General features: G+C 56.7%; 1 protein-coding gene across 4 annotated transcripts in view; it reads left to right on the top strand.

Moving 5' to 3' along the window:
• SEPTIN9 (septin 9) overlaps positions 1 to 13274 on the top strand; it is a 148886-nt gene that overhangs the window by 102511 nt on the left and 33101 nt on the right. The window contains exon 1 of one of the 4 annotated variants that reach the window (XM_055575242.1): positions 8643 to 8835. The exons of 2 other annotated variants lie outside the window; for them this stretch is intronic. The gene's annotated coding sequence lies outside the window, so the exon portion shown is untranslated. Of the gene's footprint in view, positions 1 to 8642; positions 8836 to 9415; positions 9568 to 13274 lie in introns of those variants that run through there. One more of the 4 variants, XM_055575241.1, reaches the window with a different exon arrangement.

Consider the following 13274-nt stretch of genomic DNA (forward strand, 5'->3'; position numbering starts at 1 on the left):
ACGTCCTTTGAGTTAGTGATGCCATCCAGCCATCTCATCCTCTGTCATCCCCTTCTCCTCTTGCCCCCAGTCCCTCCCAGCATCAGAGTCTTTTCCAATGAGTCACCTGTTCGCATGAGGTGGCCAAAGAGTTTCAGCTTTAGCATCATTCCTTCCAAAGCAATCCCAGGGCTGATCTCCTTCAGAATGGACTGGTTGGATCTCCTTGCAGTCCAAGGGACTCTCAAGAGTCTTCTCCAACACCACACAGTTCAAAAGCATCAATTCTTCGGCGCTCAGCCTTCTTCACAGTCCAACTCTCACATCCAGACATGACCACAGGAAAAACCATAGCCTTGACTAGATGAACCTTTGTTGGCAAAGTAATGTCTCTGCTTTTGAATATGCTATCTAGGTTGGTCATAACTTTCCTTCTAAGGAGTAAGCGTCTTTTAATTTCATGGCTGCAGTCACCACCTGCAGTGATTTTGGAGCCCCCAAAAATAAAGTCTGATACTGTTTCCACTGTTTCCCCATCTATTTCCCATGAAGTGATGGGACCGGATGCCATGATCTTCGTTTTCTGAATGTTGAGCTTTAAGCCAATTTTTTCACTCTCCACTTTCACTTTCATCAAAGGCTCTTTAGTTCCTCTTCACTTTCTGCCATAAGGGTGGTGTCATCTGCATATCTGAGGTTATTGATATTTCTCCCAGCAATCTTGATTCCAGCTTGTGTTTCTTCCAGTCCAGCGTTTCTCATGATGTACTCTGCATATAAGTTAAATAAACGGTGACAATATACAGCCTGACATACTCCTTTTCGTATTTGGAACCAGCATCAGGTTCTTTATAATGAATCGGCTTTTTGCATCAGGTGGCCAAAGTATTGGGACTTCAGCTTCATTATCAGTTGTTCCAATGAATATTCAGGACTGATCTCCTTTAGAATGGACTGGTTGGATCTCCTTGCAGTCCAAGAGACTCTCAAGAGTCTTCTCCAACACCACAGTTCAAAAGCATCAATTCTTCGGCACTCAGCCTTCTTTATGGTCCAGCTCTTAGACCCATACATGACTACTGGAACAACCATAGCTTTGACTATATGGACCTTTGTTGGCAAAATAATGTCTCTCCTTCAGTCTTTTGGGGGTCTGCAAACTAAACCAAGAGCCATACCAGTAAGAGAAAAGATAGACGTAAGCACATAAGTAAGGGATTTCACAGGAAAATGTTACTCAAAGGGTCTTTAGGATTTAGGGCTTATATATACACCTTCTTAATAGGAAAAGGGAAGGCAGAGAAGGACACTTACTGGAGAACAAAGGACTGTGGAAAGATAAATGGACCCTTAAGAGGGGATATGAGAGCTAGGATGGTTTTGTGGCACAGTATCTGGAGGTGTGGTGTGCAGACTTCTTGTCTGCGATAGTCAGTCTTCCGGGCTTGCTCAGAGGAGCAGACTGCTGACAACTGAGTTCTTCCAGAAGGTTCTGTTCTTAGGCAGATGAGACTTAAGGGACTCAAATGCCGTCTGTCCCAAGTCCTGTGCCACAGTAGTGTATCCTGGACAGCTTTCCAAGTATCCTTCTCTGGTTCTCTTCCAAGTCCCAGCCAGACAGTGGGCAATGTGGAGGCCCTTTATAAAAAGGCCCCGTGTTGCCCATGGAATGGCCAAAGGCCCCTCTGGCCCTCCTGGAAAAGGAAATGGCAACCCAATCCAGTATTCTTACCTGGAAAATTCCATAGACAGAGGATCCTGGCGGGCTACAGTCCATGGGGTCTCAAAGAGTTGGCCATGACAACACTTTAGCACCTCTGGCCCTGCACCCACTGTGGGAACTGCTGACACTCCCACCCCACCCCTGGCTTTCCTGGTGACCCGGATGGTAAAGAATCTGCTTGCAATGTAGGAGAACTGGGTTTGACCCCTGGGTTGGAAAGATCTGGAGAAGGGAATGGCTACGCACCCCAGTGTTCTTGCCTGGAGAATTCTGTGAACTGAGGAGCCTGGCGGGCTACAGTCCCTGGGGCCACAAAGAGTCGACTGAGCAACTCACACTTCACCCCCACCCCACTCACCCCCTGTGTGCCTCTTGGACACACCTAGCTTAAGTTTAAATGTTATCAGCATCGTGCCAAATCTCAAGGGTATTGTATGTGTCTGTCAGTGCTAACCAGCTACTCTCAACCCAGGCTGTCTGTTGGAATCTCCTGAGAAATGTTTAACCAATGCCTAGATTAGTTAAATCAGAATCGCTGGGGACGGGGCCTGGGAATATGTATTTCCCCGAAGCTCCCCTTAGGTTTGAGAACCTCTGAGCAGAAGCCAAACAAACATCCTGCTCTTTCTACTTGCTTGTCCCCTTACTTCCCAGTTCTAGACCCTCAGTCCGGCCTCTAAATACCAAATTGTGTATTGCTGGACTGAAACAATTTACCATCTTAGCTGCTTAAGCTTTTGTTTTGCTCCTAATTTCAGTGGAGGATTAGGAAGTCTAGAGTGTCGCTCTAACGCCAGCCTGGAGCGCCCCCACCTGGAGGTCTTCCCTCTTGACACCACCCCTCAACCCCACCCCACCCCCGAGAGACAGCTCTCCAGTACCGGCAGGCTGGGTTTCTGTTTGAAATCAGTGCGGGATTGGCTCGTTTTGTTGCTGGGAGTTCGGGATTTTGGAAGGAGGATGGAGTAGTGGGGTTGGAAGTGTGCCTGGGGCTACTGCTCAGCTACAAAGTATCCATCCCAACCAGAATAATAGAGTTGGCTGCGAGTGAGAGTTAAGATTATCATCAAATAATTTCTGACACATTGTTGATGTAATGATAGCTTTTCAAGAGGAAAAAGGAATGTGTATTAAAGGTGCCTGCCAGGGGAAGAGGCATCCTGACAGTGAGGCTGGGAGGAGTGCTTCTTAGAAAGGAGGAAATGGGGCCTTCCGGCTGCGGAATTCCACAAACATTTACAGGGGCCGCTACCCAGGAGCTGGGGAAAAAGGTGAGTGAGTCAGCCAGACAAGTGCTCCGGGTCAGGATGTGAGGTGGGAAACACGAAAGCGGGCAGGGGTGGTCCTAGCTGATGGAACACCTGGAGGGCTTCCTGGAAGTGGTGACTTTTACCAGGGGATTTTAGGTATGGTTTGGGAGACTATGGGGGCCCAGGTGAAGAGTGTAGGGGCCCTTAGAACACAAGCATGCCTAGAAGTGTGGCTGAGTCAAACGGAGGTCAGGACCAGAGGTGGCAGCCTGGGGGATGTGGCTGAAGCTGGTGACAAAAGTAAGGCCAGCCTCTCCTGAGATGCGGGGAGAGGAGACTCCTGTGTCTTGGGGGACGAGGTGAGGAAGGTAGCTGGGAGAAGTGTCCTGCTAGGAGGGGTGGTTAATGCATGCCACGTGCTGCCCCCCGAGGTCAGTCGGCCTTGAGGTTCGTTTCAAGAGGTCGTTTCTAATGGTGAAATGGGCAGAAGCCAGAGAGCAAAGGTTAAGAAGTGAGTGGGCGGTGAGAAGGTGGAAGCCGCAAGTGTAGACCAACTGTTATGAGGTGAGGTGGGGTTGTTGAGAGAGGAAGCAAGCCTACAGTTGGAGGAGGGGGCGGGGCCAAAGGAAGTGGGGGTGGCCTTGTTTTTGAGATGAGGGGCAGCCTGAATGTTCTCCTAGGTAAAGTTGAAAGGGACCTGGGAAAAAGACAGATGTCAACCCAAGGTGAAAAACCAGCCCCCGCAAGCGTTGCTTTACTGCAGAGAGAGCAGAAACTGAGCTAGGGTCCCCTCCCACCCCCGTGCATGCCGGGGCCTTTGCCCTAGGGCTGTGGGGTCCTCCCCCACCCCAGGAATGAAGGGGGGGGCTTGCGTGTGGGGCAGCACCTCCTGAGGTCGGCCTGCCTCTGGGCACCTGGGCCCCCCATCCCTGGGGGCATGTGGCTGCTTATGCTCCTGGCTCACTTCAGCCCCCAGCCCCACACTTCTAACCCGCCCAGCCCTTCCCCTGTCCTCCTGGGTGTGTGTGGGGGTGTGGAGCCCAGCAGACCTGCCCACAGAAGAGGGGGAGGGATATTTTTCTTGGCCTTTGATGGAAAGCATCTGCTGCATCCCATGGGGGTTTGCCCAGGGTGGGTTAGAAGGGAGTTGGCAGGAGGGCTGAGCTGTGTGCTCGCCACCAGGCTTTTGGGCTTGGCAGGAGGACCGTTTGGGACCTGGGAACTGGGGTGGGGGTGGTGCATGTGTGCATGAGTGCGTGAGAGAGGGAGGGAGGGAGGGCACTGTGTAACTGCTTCCTTCTCTCCCGCTGCTGCTGCACGCTGGCTCCACATGAGTGGCCCCACTCTACAGGGCGGGTGCCTCCCCTACAGGATGCTGTGCTCTTCACCTAGTTGGCCCGGCTGGAGGTGGAAGCCTCGACATGTCCCTTTGTGGCTTCCAGAGTGGGACCCTCCTGCTGGACAGCCGATCAGTGCAGCTGCCCCCGGTGACCTTCCCCACTGCATTCCTGATGGTGGGGTCTGCTCATGGACATGTGGAAACAGCCCACAGCACCCTTGTCAACTTGTCAAGGACACCATGGGGCAGCCCACGCCCCCTCCACCCGACTGCACATCAGCTGGAACCTGGCGAGGGGGGTTTCTTTAGCTTTCTGTGGATGAGTCCAACTCTCTCTCCCAAACCCCGACTAATATCCTATAGGTCTGGGAAGGGTCTGGCTCACGGGTGCGTGGCCTGGAACAAGTTCCTGTCCCACTCTGAGAGTTTGTGTCTTCATCTCTCCAGAAAGCTCCTAAACTTACACGGGTCGAGTTGCAGACTGTGGGGCTGCTGTCCTGACTTACCGCACACTCAATGGCTTCAAACAACAGAAATGTATTCTTCTTACAGTTCTGGCAGTCAGAAGTCTGAAATCAGGGGCACTGGGCGGGGCTGGCTCTGTCTGGAGGCTCCAGGGGGAGAAGCCGTCCTTCCTTCACCTTCTGGTGGCTGCCTGCGCCCTTGGCTTGTGGCCACATCACTCCACTCTCTGCCTCTGTCATCACACAGTCATCTTCCCTATATTCTTCAAGTTCCCCTCTGCAAACCTGTCTTAAGGACCCTCGTGATTACGTTCGGGGCCCAGCCACAGAATCGGGAGAGCCTCTGCATCTCACAGACCCTCATCTCTGCAGTCGGCCCTGCCGTGTAAGATCACATTCAGAGGTTCCGGGAAGATGGGGCATGATACAGTCTCCCGCAGGGCTCCCGATTTGTCTTGGGGCCCCTCTGGTTTTAAGGTATAAAACAAGAAAACAAACTGGCTCCAGTGAAAGGAGGACACGTTAAATTCTTTTTTATTGACCATCCGCACATACAGCATGTTGTGCAGCCGTCGCCGCTGTCTACTTCCAGCATATTTCCTCACCTCAGTGGAAACCCAAGATCCATGAAGCATCACTGCCCAGCCACGGCTGCTCCCGCCTTGGCGACCGCTGCTTTCTTTGTAGATTGTTTTTTAATCAGTGCAGTTCTGGGTGACTTTGAAGTTAGTAACCAGAAGTGTGTTGAGGTACTTATTGGATGCAAGGGAGGCCAGTGCCTGGGTGTCTTGAGTGGGAGGAGCAGTTGAGGGAGCTTGGGTGTCCAGAAGGGTTCCTGGCTCCAGGCTGCCAAGGAAGCTTAAACAGCCCAACTCATTCTTTTTTTTTTTTTAATTATTTACTTATTTTTGGCTGTGATGGGTCTTCATCGCTGCATGCAGGCTTTCTCTAGTCGCGGCAAGTGGGGACTACTCCTCGTTGCGGTGCTTGGGCTTCTCATTGCAGTGCTTCTCTTGTTGCAGGGCACACGGGCTCTCGGGCACGTGGGCTCAGTTGCAGCTCCCAGGCTCTAGAGCACTGGCTTAGTAGCTGAGGCGCACGGGCTTAGTTGCTCTGTGGCATGTGGGATCTTCCCGGACCAGGGATCGAACCCATGTCTCATGCAATTGGCAGGTGAACTCTTTACCACCCAGCCACCAGGGAAGCCCCATTGCCTTTGAGTCAGGGGTTCATCCTGGCCTGAGCAACCGTGAGCCAGGTAGGCAAGGGAAGCCCAGAAAGGGATGTGTGGGCAGTCACAGAAAACTGTCTGACCGATACTTAGCGCACATTTGGCAAAGCGATTTCTTAGGAGAAGCTCTGCTGTGTCTGACGGTGGAAGCTGAGAATCATGTCCCCCTGTGCTGTGCTTAGTCACTCAGTCGTGTCTGACTCTCTGTGACCCCCTGGACTGTAGCCCACCAGGCTCCTCTGTCCATGGGATTCTCTAGGCAAGAATACTGGAGTGGGTTGCCATGCCCTCCTCCAGGGGATCTTCCCAACCCAGGGATTGAACCCAGGCCCTCCGCATTGCAGGTGCATTCTTTACCGTCTGAGCCACCAGGGAAGCCCGCATGTCCCTTTATGTCCCCAGAAAGGGGACACTGTCACGTAGGGATCAGTGGCCTCAATTAGAGGCCTCGGCATCTCACAGTAGATGCTGTGGTGTGTCTTGTATCACCCCCAGGGTGGCTCCATATGTGGTGTGAAAAATGATCCAGATAAACCTCTCCAAGGGTCTGTTGTCACCTCAGGGTGAAACTGAGAATATAGAGAACTGTGCTGTCCAGGACAGTAGCCCCGGTCACTTGTGGCTACTGACCACCTGAAATGTGAACAGTCCAAATCGAGAGGTTCCATAGTTATAGAACACACACTGGAGACCTCCCTGGTGGTCCAGTGGTTGAGACTCCACGCTTCCAGTGCAGGGGGCGTGGGTTTGATCCCTGGTCTGGGAACTAGATCCCACATGCCTTGTGGCCAAAAAACAAAATAAAACATGTAACAATCTCAAAAGTGTTTATACTGGTCACATGTTGGGTGGATAATGTCTTGGCTCTGTTAGGTTACATAAAATGCATTAACATTAATGTTACCTGTTTCTTCTTATATTTTTTACTGTGGCTACTAGAAACGTTAAAATCACATCTGTGGCTGGGCTGTCTGCGGCTGGCCTTCGGTTTCCACTGGAGGATTGGACGGGCAGCTACCCAGGTGTCAGGCCGCTCTCCCTGGATGCCGAGTGTGTCCTGAGTGGCGGTGGACTGTGAGCAGTGCCGGGTGGCAGATGTTCTGTGTTGGAGAAGTCCCTGGACTGGGGGGCTTGGTGGGCACAAGAATACCCTCTTCTGTGCTCTGGGGGCCCTGGTCAGTGACAAGTGAGGAAAAGTTGTAAGAGGAGCCTGGCATGTGTACAAAGTACCCAGGCTGCCTCCTGGACCCGTGATCTGGGGGTCGGGGGTAGACGGCGGGCAGGGTGAGGGATGAGCTTGGAGAGCAGTGGTGGGCGCCCAGGAGGGGTAGTGGGCCCTGGGAGTGGACTCTGGGGCCAGAAAACTGGGGGACACAGCGAGACCAGAGGCTGGAAGGAGGCTTCGAGGGGAGTGCTGCGGGACCAGGAGGCTGCCAGGGCAGGCGTGGAGTGCAGGCTTCATGTTAACCCTGACGCCTGGCCTGGCCTCCCTTGTTACTGGTTCCTGGACCTGCTTTTTAGGTCCCAGCCAAGTAGGCAGAAGAGTCAACTCATTGGAAAAGACCCAGATGCTGGGAAAGATTGAAGGCAGGAGGAGAAGGGGGCGGCAGAGGATGAGATGGTTGGATGGCATCACCGACTCAATGAACATGAGTTTGAGCAAGCTCCAGGAGATAGTGAGGGACAGGAAAGCCTGGTGTGCTGCAGTCCATCGGGTCGCAGGGAGTTGGACACTGAGCAACTGAACAAGTGGGCAGGGGTGTCAGGAGGGGCTGGGCCCTTGCAACTGTCTGGAAATCACCTTCTTGGAGGAAAAGGATTTGTATTTGGGGAGCGGCTGCCTTTCCTGTTTCTGGACACACACGTGTCTCACTTTAATTCTTGCAGCTAGAGTTGATCCTGCCCATTTTACAGATGGGGAAGATCCAGGCCAGCAGATGTTGAGTAATAAGTCAAAGATGGTTCGAGGGAAGGGGCCTCCATCTGATGTTGACTCTGAGGCCCGTGCCTGGGATCCACTACGGCCTCCCTCCCAGTGAGATGCGAAGAAGGGCTCCGGACATGCATTTCCTCCCACTGGGCACTCCCCTAGCTCTGGCCAAGTGCCTGGAGACTGGGGTCAGCAGCTCTGCATGGCCACTCCATGTCAGAGTTGGAAGGGGTTTGCAACACAGGCCCCTGAAGACTTTGTGGCAAACCCCCAGACCTCAGAGGCCACTGGGGGGCAAGTTGGCCGTCAGGGGTAGGAGTGGCTGCTGCTGGGAAGGGCTGGCTGCTGAGGGACGTGGTGGTGGACTTGGTCAGCCTACCCCTGTGGCCGGTGGGGTGGGTTCCCCTGGGTCCTTGGCCACTAACCATGCGGGGGATCTGGGAAACCTTGGGTGTGGCCTGGCCCCTGAAGGCTGAGGTGGGGATCTTCCTTCTGGAGGCAGGAGGATGGACTGCCATTTTGCACTTGAACTAACCACTCTTTGCCCTAGGAAGACCCCACACCAGCCCCCGGGAGCTGTCTCCTCCTGTGGGAGTGGGCCTGAGCCAAGTTGGCCCCGCCCATGCCTGGGAGTGACTCACTCCCTCGGGGGTCAGAGGTCAGAGGTCGAGGCACAGGATGGATCTGGCTGATCCCAGCGGGCAGGCCCAGCCCCGGACAGGGACGCTCCCAAGCTCCCTCCTCTGGGGACCACCTAGCCCATCCCCTGAGGGGGTCTCAGCTCTTCCCAGGGGCCCGCAGGGAGGGGAGAGAGAGGAGGAGACTCCGTGAGTCATCCCCAGGCCCTGAGGGGCTGGAGAAGCCGGAGCAGGATCCGATAGTAATCTTCCGAGGCTCCAGGAAGAAGAACGAGCTCAGGGTGAGCTGGCCACCACCGCCGCCTCCCAGCCCCTGCCGGTTCCTCTCCGCTCCCTTCCCGGGTCATTTCCACCAGGGCACACACATCGGGGCTGGCTCTGCTCCCACCCCCAGCTGCCAGGAAACCTGGACCTCCTGGGGAGGGTGGCCTGTCATCTGAGCTGCTGGGGTAGGGGAGGGGGGTTCAGAACCAGATGGGGGGGGAGGTACACCTGGCAGAGAGGGAGCCAGGGCGGGGCAGCAGGGAGAGGGTGCCCGTGGGCAGCAGCAGGTTCTTGGCATCACCCGTCCCTCCACCCCAGCAGGACTGGGCGGAAGGGCAGCCTGGTCGTCTGTCCAGGTGAGCCTCTCACCTTCTTTCTGGGGAACCATGTCACTTTTCCTGTTGGGGTGACTCAGGCTGGCTTGGGGAGTGGGCTTCTTGGCGTTCCTCGGGCACAGCTAACGCACCCGGGGTGGGGGTGGCTGCCGGGATTGCCCCTTCTCTCCGCCTGCTCCCACCCCCACCCACTCCCTCCGCACCCCTCGCCCTGCCCCTTCGGAGCCGCTGCCCCGCCGAGCCTCCCTCTGCAGGGAGGCCGTCGCGGTCCCTCCCTACCTCTGCCCGCGCTCTGGGAGGCTCCTTGTTCCTCGGCCACAAAGCCCCTTTGATCCTCTGCTCGGCTCCGAGCCATGTGACCCGGTGGGCGGGCCGCGCGCGCAGGCGGCCGGCGCAGCCCGACTCAGCTGCTGGGTGAGTCCGCGCTCCCTTTGTTCCCTCCAGCCTCGCTCGGCTCGCAGGGGGCTCTCAGGTGGTCTGGCCGCCGGGAAGCCCCCTCCCCCGCGCCCCAGGGCTGAGCAGGAACGGCGCCTCCCCGGAGCCCCCCCAGGCCTGGCCACCCCCCGCCCCCCACAGCCGGCGGGACAGCCCCCCTGGCCCCAGGAGCGGGGCGGTGGGAAGTCGGTCCTCCACGCGGGGCCCAGATTTTCGGCCGCGGAGCAGAAGAGTACGGCTTTGTGTGTCACAGCCGAGGCTTTGTAAATATTTGGCCGGCTACCCGAGTGGTTAAGTCCGCCTCGGCCAGCAGTTTCTTGGAGCCCATTTCCCTTTCGCAAGGGGGCTTCCCTGATATTCCTGGAGGGCCGGGAGGAGATGCTGGTGGGCCACCGCTGCCTCCTCAAACCGTCCCATCCAGATTGTCAACCGTTAGGGGTCGGCGGGTTAGCGGAGGACCGGCTGGAGATTAGTTTCAACAGACGCTTAGACAATGCCGGAATTGGAGATCTCGCAGACAGAATTGTGTTCCGGGGGAGTTTATGCTGCAGCTTGTCTGGATTCCTGGGAGGTGTTTGGGACGTTCTCGATGTTCCTGGGAGCGGACTGGGGAGGGGGCAGTAGGGGGTAGTGGGATGGGGTGCTGGCATGCATGTGCTTTGCTAGAGGATGGGAAGGTGTCTGCCTCGCCATGCCCTGCCAGGGAGCAGCATCTCCAGGATGTGTCTTCCAAAGGGCTTTTCTAGCTGCGAGAAGTTGGGACCCTGGTCCTGTAGCTCCCCCGGACTCCAGTCCCGTAGCCGGGCCAGCATGTCCTCTCAGGCACCCAGACGAGGGGCAGGGGTGTGAGGTGCTGCGCAGGCAGGGCCATCTGCTTGGAAACTTCATCCCCCACGTCCCCTGGGGGTCGACTCGGCGCCCAGGCTGCTGCTCTTCATTCTCGTCTCCCTCTCTTTCCTCCGCCATGAACTCTGCTGCATTTTTGTCCGAGGTTTCGGGAAGCATCTCTGCTCACCAAAGAGAAGTTTGAGATTCCTTTTCTGGAGAAAAATGTGCCACCCAGAAGCAGTCTATATGGCGGGTTTCTGGTCCATGCAGTGGGTTTCTGCCTGTGGGGACAGCATCCTGGTTGGGATTCTGTTTGGGTCGTGCTTTGGAAAGTCCTGCTGGGGAGAAGCGAGAAGAAGGCCCCTTTTTTCATAATGGTATGCTTCCAACCCATCGTTCATTGTTGTTTTGCCTTCAGACTTAGGGCCTGCATGGGTGTTTACATAAATGTCATTTCTCTTTGGCAACGGATAGGCTCCTTTTCAGGAACTAGAAAGAAGAACAAGTTTGACCATTTGGGAGCGGGAAGCTGGTATCCACGTGAGGTCTCTTTGGAAAGGGGTCATGCCCGCCTGACTCTTCTCGGGTCTTCTCTGTGTTAGAACATGGCTGGGAAAGGAGGCCTCTTCTGTGGCCAACCTCTTTTTACGCCCATCTCAGGGGACCTGTGTGGTCCCTGACCCTTGCCCACCCCTCCTGGGCATCCCTGCCGCCCACCTCCCATCATTTCCGGGCCGTGACGCCTGCAGTACTGTTGGGTCTACTGGTCTGTGTCTGTATTTCCGTCCGGCTCTGCTCCTCGAGGCCGGCACTGTGACAGGGAAGACTGGCACATGGGGAGGACCTGCGGTGTGTGGGGGGGGGGGCACCGGGCATTCTGTCCTGGAGGAGACAGAGCCCTGTTCTCCTGGGAAGGGGGCTGCCATGAGGCAGAACAGCAACCCATGCTGTCATTGGCCCCCACCAACACCAAGCCTTGAGGGGGCCCTTGGGGTTGTTCCCTGAGTGCCAGGTCCATCGCCCCAGGCCTCCAGGCTGGGGTTCACCAGGGCTTTCACCCCAGAAGCCCTGAACCCCTTAAGACAGCCAGGATCCTGGGGCTGACTTACTTCCCCACCCCTGCCTGCTTCCACGGCCACCCTGTGCTCTCCCCACTTCCTGCTGTGTCACCACCAGCCTGAACGGCTCTTGTCAGATAGGGCAGCTTTGCAGGAGGGAGGCATCCTAGGGCTGAGATGCATTCGGCAGAAGGAGAGCACCCGCCTCCCCCAGCAGCATGGAGCGGCGCTGGCTTCCTGTGGTGTCAGAGGTCTCTTAGGACGCCGGTCACCCCTGCACAGTCACCCCCCCGCACGGCTCACTCCTGGCCGCCTTTCCCAGACTGCTGATGGCTCTGGGCTCCCTCCCTCTCCCATTGGCCGGGTGTGTAGGAAGCAGGACTTTATTTCACCCTGTGAGGGTGAGGACAGATGCTTGCTGGCCCCCGAGGCCCTGGCCGGGGCCCTCTGCCGTGGTGGTCAGCCTTCCACACCTGCTGTGCCAGCCCCATCCCTCTTCTCGCCCGCCCCCAACCTTGGCTTAGGCCACAGATGCTTCAGGGATTGGAGCTGGGGTCCCAGCTCCCCTCAGCCGGGGTCTTGAGGAAGATGCTTCCAGCAGGCGTCATAGCTCTTGGCCGGGACTCCCCTCCCAGACTTCTGCCTGCCAGCACCAGGCTTGGGTTTGTTTGTTGAGTACCAGCCTGGTTCCTGGGACAGGTAGGGACCTGTTCTCAGCAGCTCAGTGAAGCCTCCTGACGCCTTCCCAGGAGTGCGCCCGAGGTGGTGGCCAGGCAGCCAGCTCCGCAGGCCAGCCTGTTGGCTGTGCAGCCTGGGGGGGTGGCCAGCAAAGGTGCGGGTCTGATCCACAGCCAGGAGGGCGCCTTGCCCCACCTGGTGGGCCCTCCAACCTGCCCACCTCCCAACGGGCTCCCTGCAGGCTCTGTACTGGGGCTCGCAGAGCGGTAGGTGGAACATCTGGCCCTGGGGTGTGGGTGGGTGGGTGGGGTTCTAACTTGCCACTCTCTTCTCTTTTATCACTACTAAGATCTGGCGGAGAAGGGCTTACTGCTGAGAGGCCTTGGGAGCTCTGATTCCACCTCTGCAGGGGCCTGAGTGGCCACTTGGCCTCACCTGGGCTCACCTGTCCCCCACAGGAGCTGAGCTGCATCACCCCACCCACCCATCTGGGCTGCGGGGCTGGCCCTTGGTGGCAGGGGAAGGGCAGCTCAAAGCAAAGGGCCTGAAAGAGGGAAGATGAACCAATTTGCTTCCTCTCCCTTCATGGCCATTTCAGCGTAAATAAATCCTTTAACCTGGGTTTAGTAGCCAGATCATAGCAGAAGCACCCCGTTTCTTGTTGCCCTGCTGAAGCTGGCGGGGAGTGGGAGGGGTGGGCCAGCACCCACCCCATGAGATGTCAACTCCTGAGCATCCTGGCTGTTCTCAGAAGCTACAGGTTGAGGTTCAGTCGCCCATACTGAGCCCCACGGAGCCTTCGTGGAGGAGGGATGCTCCACCCTCTGTTTCTTTGCTTCTGCCGTGCGTGCCGCAGGGCCCTCCGCAGCCATGTGCCCTGGAGGGGAACCCCTGGTCCTGTCCTGCCCTGCGAGTGCCAGGCACCGAGCGCCCAGTGAGGCCGTCGCTCTGACGAGCGTCCTTGCTGGTGTCCCCAGTGGAATGCGCGTGCACCTCCTCCCGCCTCCCACACCCTTATCTCTTATCTTATCTCCCAGGCCTGTTGACAAGGCCTCTCACAACGACAGATAAGGTTTTCCCTTTCCCGGGGCAAGAAAGTGAGTCTCCCTCCTTCGAGACGGA

Source organism: Bubalus kerabau, chromosome 4 (assembly GCF_029407905.1).
Source record: "Bubalus kerabau isolate K-KA32 ecotype Philippines breed swamp buffalo chromosome 4, PCC_UOA_SB_1v2, whole genome shotgun sequence".
NCBI lineage: Eukaryota > Metazoa > Chordata > Mammalia > Artiodactyla > Bovidae > Bubalus > Bubalus kerabau.